This window comes from Lolium perenne, chromosome 7, assembly GCF_019359855.2.
Source record: "Lolium perenne isolate Kyuss_39 chromosome 7, Kyuss_2.0, whole genome shotgun sequence".
Lineage (NCBI taxonomy): Eukaryota > Viridiplantae > Streptophyta > Magnoliopsida > Poales > Poaceae > Lolium > Lolium perenne.
Genome location: NC_067250.2, coordinates 245,247,495 through 245,260,680, shown reverse-complemented (window position 1 = coordinate 245,260,680; position 13,186 = coordinate 245,247,495). Strand labels below are relative to the sequence as shown.

General features: G+C 50.7%; 1 pseudogene; it reads left to right on the top strand.

Annotated features, from left to right (window-relative positions):
* The first annotated feature begins 2,737 nt into the window (after window positions 1–2,737).
* On the top strand, window positions 2,738–11,112 carry LOC127315332 (solute carrier family 40 member 1-like; annotated as a pseudogene).
* The last annotated feature ends 2,074 nt before the right edge of the window (window positions 11,113–13,186 follow it).

Sequence of the window (13,186 nt, the reverse complement as noted above, 5' to 3'; positions counted from 1 at the left end):
GATCCAGCTGAACAGGAATGAAAGGGGGAGGAGCGGAGGAGATTGGGGTTGCCGCAATGGGCCCTGTCTGCGATGGAGGCGGAGTCGAAGAAGACATCTACAAAAGTGCGGAATAGTTAACCTTAGCCGGAGCCGTTTATACACCCTAGTCATCCCTACCAACGTCGGCGAAAGAGCTTAAGGTCAAAGGACTTACCGGAATGGAGTCCGTGGTGGTCGGAGACACCGACGGTGAGGTTTTTGCCGCGGTGGCTCGTCGGACTTAAGAACTCGATGAACTCGATGAACTCAGTACGGTGGCGCTGGGCTCCGGCGAACTTCCGGCGGACTCCGGTGCGGCGGAAGAACGAAGCTCGGAGGCGGCGCTGAGCGGAGAGGTGAAAAGGGGGTGAGCGGTGAGATGTTTATAGGCTGGGGATGAGATTCGTGCTCCACATCCTGTGGTCGGAACGCAACCGTCGCGCCGTTGGATGGTCGACACGTGTCGAAAACCCTAGCGGTAAAAATGGCAAGGGATAAGTTACCGCTCAAATCGCCCGAAAATGGCGCCAAGATTGGCGGAACCGTTTGAACCTTTTAAAGTTCCGGGTAAGAGTTTGAAGAAAACAAGCCGTTATCTCTACAGGGGAGTAACCCGGAGAAGCGTTGTAAAAATGATGTCGATGGATGAAGTCCCGCGGGATGGAGGATTTTTTCGGCATACAAGCTAGAAAGGAAAAGATCGTGAAGTTGGAGTTCTTCAAGTCTCCCCATGTTACCGAGAGGATTGTCGGAAGCAAAGATGATTCAGCAAGGCGGAAACAAGAGGTGAATCTCGGAGATCTCTGGGGCTACTGTTGTGGGTATACTTCATGGGTGTACCATCGACAATGCCTAGATCCGGCAAGCCCGGGTGGCCCATAGACGGTGATGGTGGCACGTAGCCCATCGGGCAGCCCAGTTGCTGTAGATCAAGATGGATGAAGTCCAGCCCAGGAACAAGGAGCCGGATCCACCGACCAACTCTGGAAGTCGGATCCGTCCTGGCCCATTAGGGGTGGCCGGATCTGGTACGACATGTAAGGGAAGGCGGATCCTTGACGTACACGGCAAGATAACATACCGTAGTTAGGAAACTTGTATTCCGGCTAGGACTCTCCGTGTAAACCCTAGATCCGTGCGCCTTTATAAGCCGGATCCCTGGAGCCCTAGAGGCACAACCACAACTCATTGTAAACAACGCGAAAGCGCCCAGATAATTCCAGACAAGCAGCAGTAGGCCCTGTCCTCGAGCAGGTGTTCCGAAGCTGGGTAAATCGTGTACCACCGTCTCGATAACTCTCCGCCCTATGGCCTCTACTTCTTCTCCCCCTCGTGAGGATCCCTCCTCTAGGGTACCGTCGAATAGCCAATGACAACATGATCATTGAAGATGAGAGAGGGTTGAACTTGCCATGTTTCTATGACAATGTTGGCACCCGAGTGCAGCCCCAGCGAAACCCTAATCGGATTGAAGCTTTTCTTGCAGCGCATCGCGGCATTGAAAATGCCGAGACTCATCACCAGCTCACCCAAGACCTGATTGATCACCACTGGCAGTTGCATAGCCAATGAGTTTTTACATTCATTTCCTATTGTTGTATGTGTGTAACAGTTATCTTGATTGTTTAATTGCGGGAACATTTGTTATTTGTTTAATTCTTCCATTAGAACATTTGTTGGTAGTTCCGAAAAACATTATTGTAATAATTATGACGATTATTGTGTGATTCAAAACTTTTATTCAATGTGAATGTTGTATTGGTTGTAATATCCAATTTGTCAAAAACCCTGTTTTGAGGGGTTGAAAACTCGTCCGAGCTAGCAGACCCCGTACCCCCACCCTGTAAAACAGAATCTTAGGTGGGGGTACGGGGTCTGCTAGCTCGGACGAGTTTTCGTTCGGTGAAAAGTGAATACAGGGTTCTCTACTCGCGTTTTCGGGGCAGAAAAATAGAGGGTCTGTTAGACATGCTCCAAGTTGTTTCCCGTGAGGCCCCTAGTCAGCAACCGTGCTCCACTTTTCGTTGTTTTTTTATAGAAATGTCTTGTTAGTTATGACTTTTCTATTTTCACTTGTTTGTATTAATAACGTTTCGTGCCTCTATAGCAGGAATTTTTATTTCACAACACACTAAAACAAAGTTGAGTGTGGTTCAGCACAATGTTTTGTGATGGTTGCAGTTTTTCAGATTCATCGTTGAGCCATTAACTCTAAATAGTGAAGATTTTTGTTAATATGCATACACCTACCATCTTCTATTTTTAGGTGTCTACCAGCTGGCTGAGTGCATCGAGAGAGGCCGTGAATCTGTTTGCATTATGTGGGTAAACAAATCATACGAATTTAGCAAATCGACAAGTAGAGTATCATATATATTCCTCGGCTATGTTGCATCTACAGTTCCGACGTTTCTTATCCAGCTTGCGACCAGAGGCGTAGCAACCAGAGTTTCTTTCTTTTTTACTACGTACTACAGATGGCTGGGGGCAAGCACCAGCAGAAACTTAGCAGCTAACAATACATACAAACCAGGAGCGGACAGTTTGGAGCAGGAAGAGCCAGATGTCGATCTTTTTGTCAGGCAGTCGACATCTCCAGACGACGGCGTCAAGCTTTCAGGCCTTTTGAACAAGCGCGCTAGGGAAGGGGAATGACGCCCATTGCTATGCTTCCTAAGATGACAGACGCATAGGAGACGAAAGGTTGGAGCAGCAGAGTCGGCATGAAGCCATGAACGCAGGCGGCGAGAGCCAGAGCTGCGGAGTTCTCGAACTGCAAGTCGGGGAAGCACCCCGCGGCAGCGGCTTGGACGCCTCCCTCCTCCGCCGCCTCTACGTCGGCCAATTTCTCGCCAGATGGAGCGCACGGTGCGCCGCTGATCGCAGCAACCATCTACCGAGAGCTTTCTGAATTTTGACCCATGCCATGCACTCATGCTAGCTAGGTGCGGTTCTGCGACCATGTTTTGATCAGATATCGTGTCTATCTTGCAGTATGTGGGAGTTCTCGGTGGGGCTTTACATGATCCGCATCCGGCCGGACTCACTGGTCCTCGCGGCCATATACGGCGTCGTCGAGTCCTCCTCCATCGCCGTCTTCGGCCCCATGGTCGGCACACTCGTCGACAGGCTCACGTACCTGCAGGTTAATCCCCTAATCCTCAACAAGTTTGACACGATATGCCATTTAAGGTTTTGGTACTTTCAGCGGGTTTCCTCTTAGCATCCCCCACAAACGTGCTATTAGGTTCTTTTCCTCTTTTTTTTCCCCGCAAAAAAAAAAAAAAAAAGGTTCTTTTCCTCTTTCTTTCTTTTTCTTATCTTTTTGCTGGTGCTTGTAAAAGACATGGTATTTCTATTGAGAAATTAATGGAAAGGGATAGCCCGTTTGGAAAAAAAGAACCTAAATTTTTGGTCTGACTGCAGGTTTTGGGCCTCTGGCTGGTAGTTCAAAGCTTATCCTTCATCACGGCTGGAATCTCAGTAACTGCTCTGCTAGTCTTCCATAACCTGAGAAACACAAACTTCCCGGTCTTCGTGGCACTAGTCGTCGTGACCAACGTGTCAGGGGCGCTGGCGGCGCTCTCGACTCTCGCCGGCACCATACTGATCGAGCGAGAATGGTACACAAATCATCCTACAGCATGCTTAACTAAAGGGGGAGAATGAATATCCCGCAAAAAAAAAAAAAAAAAAAAAAAAAAAAAAAACTGAAGGGGGAAACACCACATGTTGAATAGCATAACGTGGGCAATTTCATTATCCAATTCTGCAGGGTGGTGGTGATCTGCACCGGGCATCCGGTGGAGGTGCTGACAAAGATCAACTCGGTGATCCGGAGGATCGACCTGAGCTGCAAGCTGCTGGGTCCGCTGATGTCCGGGTTCGTGATCAGCTTCGTGTCGACGCAGGCCTCCGCGGTGGCGCTGGCGCTGTTGAGCGTCACCTCTGTGGGACTGCAGTACTGGCTCTTCGTCTGTGTGTACAACGGCGTGCCCGCTCTCGGCGAAAACGTCCATCAGAGAAGAGAGTCAGCAACCGCGGTGGAGGTGTTACCGTTGCCTGAGATCGTTGCTCCGGCAGAAGAGGAGGTGCAGAAGCACGGTGAGGAGGACAGGTCAGGTTGGAGAGTGCGTGTGACGAAGCTGCTCTCGAATCTGACCTGCTGGAAGTCATGGGCTGTGTACATGAGGCAGGAGGTGATGCTGCCAGGGGTTGCTCTAGCTATCCTCTACTGCACTGTCCTAAGGTAATTCTTTCGTTTCGAATTATAATATGTTTTGGATATTTCGCGGTCGTAAATACCATTTGGACCAACATTTTAAGTTGGGCAAACTTAAACCAAATCACACCGGTCATGGACCTCACTCTTCACGAATGGTGGATTCAGAAGAAAGCCAATTTACCAAAAAAACATCAACGCAAAGTTCAGCTCCTTGCATATTATGTAGATCTAGCTGGCAATAATGGTTAACTGGTCAATTTGGCGGGAAAGAAAGGCAAGGGTGTTTGCCAACAAATGCTAGCCAATCAATGTGCTTCTTGATCAGATCAAAGATGAAGCTAAACAATGGTCGTTAGCAAGGGTCGCCTCTTACTCCCTGGCTCTTAGTAATCTTTTTTCTTCTTTTCTATCTTGGTTGTCTTCGGGATGTTTTTTTATTGTCATTTTTCTCCTCTGTAAAACCTCAGCCTTTAAAGGCTTTCCTTCTAATAATAATACATACAGTGCTCTTGCATGGTTCGAAAAAATATATGTTAGATATTTTAATGTGAACTTGTTAAACGTAGAGACACAGGATATTTGGGTGGGATTGGCTCAACGCTCTGGGGGCGTGGCCTGCCTCAATATATATATGGGTACCAAAGGGTACGTACAGGTTACAGAATACATATACAGAATATACACAGTCTAACACCCTCCCTCAATCTTAGCTGTGGCCTGAAGTATTCAGTAAGTTAAGATTGCGTCTACATCCTGTGAACAGCGGAAGCGACAACGGTTTGGTGAAGATATCAGCAAGTTGATCTTTGGATGAGATAAACCTGATCTGCAGGAGCTTCTTGGCAACTCGTTCTCTCACAAAGTGATAGTCAACTTCAATGTGTTTCGTTCGGGCATGAAAGACTGGGTTTGAGGACAAGTATGTAGCACCGATGTTGTCACACCAAAGAACAGGTGGCTGTCTCTGGGCAATCCTCAACTCACACAGCAGAGATTGAACCCAAATGAGCTCCGCAGTGGCATTAGCAACAACCTTGTATTCAGCTTCAGTACTACTCCAAGACACTGTAGCTTGCTTGTGTGCACTCCAACCGATCAAGTTAGGACCAAGAAGACTGCATGCCCCCCCCCCCCCCCCCCCGTTGATCACCGGTCATCTGGGTTACCAGCCCAATCCGCATCACTGAAGACCGAGAGCACAGTTGAAGGTGCCGGCCTCAGGTGAAGTCCAAATGTGAGAGTGGAATGAACATAGCGCAGGATGCGCTTGACAGCATACCAGTGAGTATCCCGTTGTGAATGAAGGTACTGACAGACACGGTTAACTGCATAGGAGACATCAGGCCGAGTGATGGTGAGGTACTGAAGACCCCCGACAACACTCCGATACTCAATAGCATCAGCAACAGACAGCAGAGTGCCATCAGTAGCAGACAGAGTGTCAGTGGAAGACATAGGCGTAGTAGCAGTCTTGCACTCAAGCATGCCAGCACGCCGTAACAGATCCTGAGAGTACTTCTGCTGTGAAAGAGCAAGGCCATCACCCGGATAAGTGACCTCGAGCCCAAGGAAATAGTGTAGCTTGCCAAGATCCTTGATAGCAAAATCAGAACCAAGAGCCACAATGAGACGATCCGTAGCTGCAGCAGAGGAGCTAACCAGAATAATATCATCAACATAAACCAGAAGATACATAGTGACCTTTGGACGCTAAAGGAGGAACAGTGAAGTATCAGCTGTAGATGGCACAAACCCATGTGAGTGAAGTGCAGCACCAAGCCGTGCATGCCATGCACGAGGAGCCTGCTTCAGGCCATAGAGTGTCTTGACCAAGCGACAGAGATGCTGTGGACGAGCAGAATCAACAAAACCAGGAGGCTAGCGCATGTATACCTCTTCCTCCAAGACGCCATGAAGAAAAGCATTCTGAACATCCATCTGACGAAGATCCCAACCTCGAGTAACCGCAAGTGAGAGAAGCAGCCGAATAGTGGTGGGTTTTACTACAGAACTGAACGTATCCTCATAGTCGAGCCCATACCGTTGCTTGAAGCCTTTTGCAACCAGCCGAGCCTTGTATCGTTCAATAGAGCCATCAGCATGCTTCTTGACTTTAAATATCCACTTGGAGTCAATAACGTTGACACCAGAACGAGGTGGAACCAGCTGCCAGGTACCATTCTTACGAAGAGCCTGAAACTCAAGGTCCATGGCAGCACGCCAGTGCGGGATGCTCATCGTAGCCTGGTAGTGACGGGGCTCAGCAGTTGGATCAGACTGCGCTTGAGCCAAGCAGGCAGCAATCCATGCTACAGTACCGTCAGTACGTTCCTTGGGCCGATGAATACCACTGCGACTGCGAGTGTGGGGACGCAGCGCGGCAGTGACAGGAGGCGGTGGAGGAGCGTCGCTTGACGCAGACGCTGATGACGACGCAGCTGAATGCTGGGAATCAGCGTCAGGCTGCATTGCAGAGCACGCGGGCGATGCCGGTGGCGGCCCAGGTGAAGACGTCCCAGCTGGAGCGGAGGGCGTAGGCAACGCACAAGGCGACGCGCAAGGCGTCTCAGGCCCAACTGGGGTTTGCGAGGCGGGTGGTGAGCCCGGCCGGGGCGACGCAGGGGGCGGCCCATCCGCAGGAGGCGAGGGAGGCCGCACGGGCGATGGCGTCCTGGACACCAGAGGCGGCGACGGAGGTGCCTCGAGGCGCGACGCGGGTGCATGCGCCATGCACTGATCGACGTGGGCGTCGACTGGGGCATCCAGGACCTCCAGACGAGCACCGCGAGCAGTACCTGCACCGTGGTTAGGAAATAATACAGGAGAATATGCAGCATCATCAAATTGGCCAGGACTAACAGGAGTGGAGTTTGTGGGTGGCACAGAATGAGATGATGGCATATTTGAGAAGGGAAACAGATTTTCATCGAAGACAACGTCACGAGAGATATAAACACGATTACTAGGAACGTGTAGGCACTTGTAGCCTTTGTGAAGCGCACTGTACCCAAGAAAGACACACTTTTTGGAACGAAATTCAAACTTACGGTTATTATAAGGCCTAAGATAAGGCCAACAAGCACAATCAAAAACTTTAAAGAACGTATAATCAGGGATTTCCTTAAACAATAGTTCAAGGGGTGTCTTCATGTGTAGGCTTCTAGTGGGAGTTCTGTTGATAAAAAAGCAAGCAGTGGAAAAAAGCTTCACTCCAAAAATGAAAAGGTACAGATGCATGAGCAAGAAGAGTTAGGCCAGTTTCAACTATGTGACGGTGCTTGCGTTCCACCGCACCATTCTGCTGATGTGTATGAGGACAAGAAATACGATGTGAAATCCCAAGTTTGTTAAAGAAGGTGTTGAGATTGCGATATTCGCCCCCTCCCCAATCCGACTGAACATGGATGATCTTATGCTTGAGAAGACGCTCTACATGCAATTGAAATTGAAAGAAAACAGTAAACACATCAGCTTTGCTCTTAAGTAAATACAGCCAAGTAAATCGACTGTAGGCATCAATGAAGCTGACATAATACTTATGACCACTAACAGAGGTTTGGGCAGGGCCCCATACATCTGAATAAACAAGTTCAAGTGGGTACTTAACGGTATGAGTGGAAGAAACAAAAGATTGTTGATGACTCTTTCCCTGCTGACAAGCATCACAGACTGCAAAGGTTTTATTACTAGATGATCTAGGAAGCTCATGACGACTGAGTACATGGCTGACTATGGGGGATGCAGGATGACCAAGCCGCGCATGCCAATGAGCCGGCGACACGCGCACACCACTGAAGACCTCCGGGTCGGGCGACCCTGACGACGGCGCCTCCAGTGCATATAGGCCCTGATGGACCCGACCTCTAAGCAGAACCTCCCGTGTGGCTCGGTCCTTAATGAGAAGATGAAAGGGATGAAACTCACAAAAACCATCATTATCATAAGTAAACTTACGAACATATAATAAATTGCGAGTAACATGTGGAACACAAAGAACATTACGAAGGTGGAGTCTACGGGAGGTGCTAGAAAGGAGAGATGCCTGGCCAACATGAGTGATGGGCATACCTGAACCATCGGCGGTGCGGACCTTTTCATGCCCACGGTAGGGCTCCTGCGAGTTGAGCTTGGCCATCTCACTAGTCATGTGATCCGTCGCACCGGTGTCGAAGTACCAGGTGGGGTCAACTGAGTAGCATGGCGTGTAGCCCGTGTAGTTGCCTGAGTAGCTGTCGGCGATGGCGGCCTGCTTCTCGTTACCACGGCCGTCGTTGCCGATGCCGAGGAAGTCACGTTTGAAGCGACGGTGGCACTTGGACGCCATATGTCCCTGGATGCCGCACAACTGGCAGGTGGGCGAGGTCGACTGCCGGTATTCTGCGGAGCAGGGGCACGCGGTTGCCACTGGCCGCCACCTCCAGCGGGCGGACCAGAGGGCGGGCGAGGCGCAGGCGCGCGGCTGCCACTAGGGGCGCCACGGGACGCCGCGTGTGCAGCAGCATGGTCCATGACCGGAGTGGCGCGGCGCTCCTCGATGCGACGCTCGGTGTAGATGAGGCGGGAGTAGAGATCCCGCTGCTGTATCGGCATTTCCCGGCCGTTGACGTGCTCGACGAGGTTGTCGTAGTCGCCGTCGAGGCTGTGAAGAACGTACTCCGTGAACTCCTCATCGCGAAGCGGCTGCCCAATGGACGTCAGTGTGTCCAAGAGCGTATTCACCTTGTTGAAGTAGTCATGCGCAGAGGAGTCGAGCTTCTTGCAATCACCAAGTTGGCGCCGAAGAGCCGTGCCGCGAGCAGTAGACTGCTGCGAGAACGTGTGCTCGAGCGTGCTCCATATGTCGAAGGAGGACGAGGCAAAGAGCACCAGGCCGGCAACACTCTCCGTTAAGGACGACTGCAACGCGGAGACGATGGCCTGGTCCTGGGCAACCCAGGTACGGTGTAGAGGGTTTGGCGCAGCCACCCGCGTGCCTTCCGCGAGAAACACCGCGACCGAGCGTGGCGGGCAGGGGAAGCTCCCATCCACGTAGCCGTCAAGATAGCGGCTGCGGAGGAGCGGTAGAATCTGAGCACACCAATACAGGTAGTTGTCCTGCGTGAGGCGCACGGTGATGAGGTTCGCTAGTTGTTGGCCAGTCGGTGCAGCAGCACCATCGGCGAGGGCCGGGGCGTCGGGCACCACGGTGGCGTGGGGCACAACTGGAGCCTCCTGAGGCGCCACGGCAAACCCCGGTAGTTGCGGGATCGGTGGGCCGGTGAGGTTGGTCGGAAGGGCCGTGTACGGCACCATGGGCGCCGAAGGCGCAAACGACGGTGGCGGAGGCGGGAAGGATGGCGACGGCACCGGTGGAACCGGCGGCGGCGGGAAGAACCCACCAGAGAACGCCGCAGTACCGAGGTGTAGAGGGCGAGATGAGATCGCCGGAGCCATCTGGCTGGTGGCGGTGTTGGCGAGCAGAGCCGCCAGCGACGGCGGGATGAGCGGGGCTGTCGAGGCAGGGACAGAGGCAGGGAGCGCAGGGGAGGAGGAGGCCGATGCCCCAGGCTCAGTCATGATGGCGGCGGCCGGAGAGGGTGAGCGGCGGCGGCGGCAGATGAGAGGGGCGGCAGCTAGGGTAGGATTCTTTGACCTAGTCTGATACCATGTTAAACGTAGAGACACAGGATATTTGGGTGGGATTGGCTCAACGCTCTGGGGCGTGGCCTGCCTCAATATATATATATGGGTACCAAAGGGTATACAGAATATACAGTCTAACAGAACTGAAATGAATGGACATATGCACTGAGATGCTTCTAGATACGTACGATTAAAAAAAAGCTAAAAATCATATAAGTTGAAATTGACTGGTATGGCCAGATTCACTCTTCTTTACATGGCCGACTGACGGTATTCTTACATTTCGGTTTTCGTTGCTTGTGCAGCTTTGGTACCCTGATGACGGCAGCTCTAGACTGGAAAGGCATCCCAGCGTACATGATCAGTCTGGCTTGGGGGTTTAGCGCTATGGTTGGGATCACTGCAACCTTGCTGTACCCTGTGGTGCACTCGTGGGTGTCCACGCTCCAAACAGGGCTCTTGTCCATTTGGATGCAGGCACGTCCTCTGCGTTTGCTTCAGATGTAATCCAATTCATACGTGAGTAGAAGAAGGAAGTGATAGATTTTCTTGTTGTGGCCCTGGCAGTGGTGCTGCCTGCTGCTGTGCGTCGGCTCCATCTGGATGAGCGGCGGCGTCGCGTCGGCGTGGGTACTCTTGGCCGGCGTCGCAGCGTCCCGCCTTGGGCTCTGGATGTTCGACCTGGCGGTCACGCAACTGATGCAGGATAATGTCCCGGACTCGGATCGGTGTGTCGTCGGCGGGGTGCAGAACTCGCTTCAGTCCATCTTCGACTTGCTCATCTACGTCATGGGCATCGTCATCTCCGATCCCAAGGTACTCGCACCATTCTCTCAATTCAGTTAGTTGTTTCATAGCGGGGAGCTGAATACACGTACGATGCTTGACATTTGAATTTGTGCAACCAAACAGAACTTCAGCAAGCTGATTATGATGTCCTTCTCCATGGTGACCTGCGCGGCGCTCATGTACACGACGCACGTGTACCGCGTAGGAAGCACATGTTCCACCTGGAGGTCCGAAAAATCCTTTTTGAACTAGCCAAGGAAGAAAAGTAAGGAAAGTGGGAAAGGTTGGATACAAAGGAAAGGGTTGCGAGGCTTAACGGTTTCTAATATAGTAGTGTTGAGGTGACACCTGTTCCCCGCCGTCACTTGTAGAAGGTATGGCGTGATGGACTTTGCCAAGACCGACTGGTGCAATGATATAAATTCACTCGCATCCTCAGGCTTATGATTCCAATTTAGCTCATGGTTAAGGGCATTCACCAAAGTCATATTGAGGGAAGCCACCACAACAATTTATCAATTAAGAAATAGGTTTACATTGTTTGCTAAATGGCGGGCCCACGTGCCAAATAATTGACTGAGAAGGCATGGAAGTCCCGATATATATTGAAAGCATAAGATGTTTAAAATATATATAAAAAAGTTTTTTTAACCTAGGTACAACTGTAAAATTAGCGATAAACAGCTAGGGCGTACACAAACACAACCAAGGACGTAGAGAGCGCAACTCTACACAAACATTAGAAAAACCTCACAGGGGAGGAAACTAGTAAAGATGCCAAGACATCATAGAAACTACTAGCCTACACCACTACTGTCACCAAGCGAACTAAGATGCAGCTCCTTCAACTTGTTGTCGGAACCGATCTTATTTTCACTACAAGAGGAATTTCGTGCTTCTGCCGGATCCTCCCTATCTCCTGATCGAGCTTGTGTAGATAGATATTGCCTGGTAGGGCCGATAGTAGTACACTGTTTGGGATGGAGTCAGGGCCCTTCTCACCCCCTACGAGTCGTCCGGCGGAAAACTGTTTCTGAGTGGGGTAAATGAACTTGGAATGTCGATCTCTTTCTTCAAGATTGAGATTCATCAATGCCGGTCGATGGTGTGAAAACCAGCGAGAGGTTCCCCACTCTTCTTTGATCCGTCTGAGGGCCGAGTGGCAGCCTCGACCCGAGCGGAAGTGCGATGTGTCTGGAAACTCGGGATCAAATTTCCCTGTAGATGATTGCCTCTAGATAGCGGATTTCATTGTAACATCAGCAAGAAAGCTATCTACAATGGAAAAGGATTAAACATCACTCTATGCTGAAAGATGTGTTCACTACGGGTGAGCCAGAGTGTCGTGCCCCGAGATCGGATGTGGATCAGACAATCGTCGCACGCCTATAGATCGAGAGACATATACACGTGTAAGGCTTAAAAAGTAGGATAAACAACACAGTGGATCTCGAGAAGCTCATATAGATATTAAATTAAATGTTTTTTTACATTTACACAATAATTAAAACTAAATTTTTTTGGTCGCTTCCCACCCGCTAGTTCAACCTATTCTCCGACACAACCTCTTCTCCACGTGGTATACTAACTTCTCGACCGTATAAAAAAAACATAATAGAGTTGGATGACTACAACAAGTCATACCCAAAAAAGGTATTCGTTTAAAAGCATGGTGCCGCACATAAATGTAAGCTTTCCAACCCCAGAGTCACGTGGGTGAAATTCTAAAGTTTTACATCGAAAAGGTGCATATGGCTTCTTTTATTGATTTATTAAACAAAAGTCTGGCAATGATCATACATCAGAAAACTCGAAAACACCACGCAACACTTACACACTCGATACCGAGCGACGATCCTGTCAATAAGGCCTTATCCCTAAAAAACAATGATAAAATCCCATCAACTAGAAACTGGGAACATCGCTTGAATTAAAAACGTTATGATCTGCTTGGGCTGAGCAGAAGTGGCGCTACGGCAACGGTGAGTAGGGTTTTGTAGGGAGGAGATGAGATGCTCGCGCCCCTATTTATATAGGTCGGAGGCAGGGCGACGGCCGCGCCACGCGTGACATCGCCATTACTACCTGTGCAGAGGTAGGCGACGGCCGCGCGGCCGCAGACTGCCGAAGCGACGCCTCGGCGCTAGTACTGGCGGATTAGACACATGGTGGGCCAGACAAAACGTCCGTCAGACGCGAGCGGACACTTTCCGCGTCCGCCGAGCGTCCGCCAGAGACGCATCCCAGGCGCATATTTGGGCCAGGTTTGCGTCTCCGTGGACGGTCCGATCACTTTGCGTCGCCACGCTGGAGGTGGTGCCATACGCATTTCCGGTCACGGCGATCGAAAACGGCCGCTCAGCGACCATTTGCGTCACGCCACTGGAGATGCCCTAAGAGAAGACAAAGTCTTTTTTCATCTTTCTTTTTCCTCCACATCAACGTTTATCCTACGTAGCACTGCTATATCACCATTGTACATGGGAGGTGGCGTTTTGGCTCATAGGAGCAAATGCTCCCATTGTACAA